Source organism: Bison bison, unplaced genomic scaffold (genome assembly GCF_000754665.1).
Source record: "Bison bison bison isolate TAMUID 2011002044 unplaced genomic scaffold, Bison_UMD1.0 scf7180017864136, whole genome shotgun sequence".
NCBI classification, from domain to species: Eukaryota; Metazoa; Chordata; class Mammalia; order Artiodactyla; family Bovidae; genus Bison; species Bison bison.
In genome coordinates this window covers 3,271,683-3,273,764 of record NW_011494708.1, presented here as the reverse complement: position 1 = coordinate 3,273,764, position 2,082 = coordinate 3,271,683, and the positions used below count along the sequence as shown (strand labels likewise).

Here is a 2,082-nt window from a genome sequence, read left to right as displayed (position 1 = left end):
GAGAGCATTACCATTATCCCAAAAGTAGTGAGAACTAAAGTGGATACAAAAATAGGCATTCGGTCAATAGCAAAATCACTCTGGAACCTCTTAATTGCTAACAGTCACAGAGGAGCCAACCTTCCCAGAAAGAGTGGATGAATCCATTTCCTGCAGATGTGATGTTAATGAAATCCAGAAGTGGACCACGGACCACACAGACCCTGGCCTCTGCAGTCTTGTGACAGGCTTCACTCCCAGCAATTTGTGATGGTTGGAAATGTAATTTAAGATGAAGATGGAAAGTCACAAAGAGGCTTCACATGGAGTTCCTGCAGTAGCATCCTTCTCTGTCTCCTCTCTTGCATCCAAAATCCTCCACCAGGCTCCAATTCAGTGCTCCTTCCTGTGTTACACAATAGCTTTCCCTTTCCTCTGCTTTCAGCTGCCAGTGAAACCCTGACTGCAGCCTGTACAGCAAATGGAGTTTTTGAAGCATTTCTCAACAGAGATGTCCTCTCTCCCACTGATGTTAAGAGAAAACGCTCTCTTGTCTCCTGTTCCGGCCTTCCTCTCAAAGTCTTCCCCTTGCTAGCCATGCAGGTTTCTGGGAGAGAATACCACCTCTTAGAATTACTCTAAACTCAGCAATTCCTTCTGCTTTGCAGCAGCTGTTCCTACTTCAGAGAAGGCAATGGCACCCCACTCCAGTACTCTTGCTTGGAAAATCCCATGGATGGAGGACCCTGGTAGGCTACAGTCCATGGGGTCACTAAGAGTCAGACACGACTGAGCAACTTCACTTTCACTTTTCACTTTCATGCATTGGAGAAGGAAATGGCAACCCACTCCAGTGTTCTTGCCTGGAGAATCCCAGGGATGGGGGAGCCTGGTGGGCTGCCGTCTATGGGGTCGCACAGAGTCGGACACGACTGAAGCGACTTAGCAGCATTCCTACTTCTCCCAGAGATTCCCCGCCTGCTTGCTCAAAGCTAAGGAAAACCAGAAGGATAGACCCCTGGGTCCCAACTGGTGGGAGGAGGAGAGGCCAGCCTCCCTGTCTCCACTGACCAGCCTGAGACGCTTCATGATTTTGCCTCATTGTGACACGTTCTCATGGCATGAGGAGGGGAGTGGTGACCCACACAGGAATTGACTCTTTAAACTTTGTTATTTTGTTCATCATGACTATTTTACATGAATTTTTGTTATTTTTAAAATACTGCCTTAAAATGTAATTTCTCTTGATTACTGAGTGTTTGGGCATTCACTTAAATTTTGGGCCCCAGGCAAGTACCTTACTCATTTCATCCTGATCTGGACCTTCTCCTTTGCCCTTTTCTGGGAGGTGGATCTTTCCATTTTAAAACTAGGGTGGTCCCGGGCAAATCAGTTAGAGTTGGTGTCACCCCTGGACTGCCAGATATCACATCTTGGTGTGGCTGCTCTGTGGTTGGGGGACAGCCTCTCTGTGCTCCCATGCCCCCATCTACACAGCAGGAATGGAGCAGCAGCCACCTCAGAGAGGGGCTATTGTGAGTCTGTCTGCAGTGAGCTTGGTACAGTGCCTGGCCCATAGCAAGTGCTTCACAACATTAGCAGTGATGGTGATTTACTGAGTGTCTGCCACCTGCCAACTTCTGTGCCAGGACAGGGCATCCAGTGGTGCTGGTGACAGACACACCTTGCCCTCCAGGGGGCCATGTTCTCGTGAGAGGGTCAGGCTGTGAACGGGTGATATCAAGGGTTGTTTGTGTTTGACAGACTCTAGTTTCACCTACAACTCTACAAATGCCCCAGTTTTGTTCCTTTTTATGGCTGAATAATTTTCCATTTTATATATGTACCACATCTTCTTTATCTCTTCATCTGTTGATGGACATTTAGGTTGCTTCCATGTCCTGGTTATTGTAAATAGTGCTGCAGTGAACGTTGGGGTACATGTGTCTTTTTGAATTATGGTTTTCTCAGGGTATATCCCACAGAGAAGGCAATGGCACCCCACTCCAGTACTCTTTCCTGGAAGATCCCATGGATGGAGGAGCCTGGTAGGCTGCAGTCCATGGGGTCGCTAGGAGTGGGACACGACTGAGCGACTTCACT

General features: G+C 48.1%; 1 long non-coding RNA gene across 1 annotated transcript; it reads right to left on the bottom strand.

Annotated features, from left to right (window-relative positions):
- Positions 1 to 63: 63 nt before the first annotated feature.
- On the bottom strand, positions 64 to 1,450 carry LOC104988567. Its single transcript, XR_825257.1, has 2 exons — positions 1,277 to 1,450; positions 64 to 586 (listed from the first exon to the last, which is right to left on the bottom strand). It is a non-coding gene; the product is annotated as an uncharacterized LOC104988567 (long non-coding RNA).
- Positions 1,451 to 2,082: the final 632 nt, after the last annotated feature.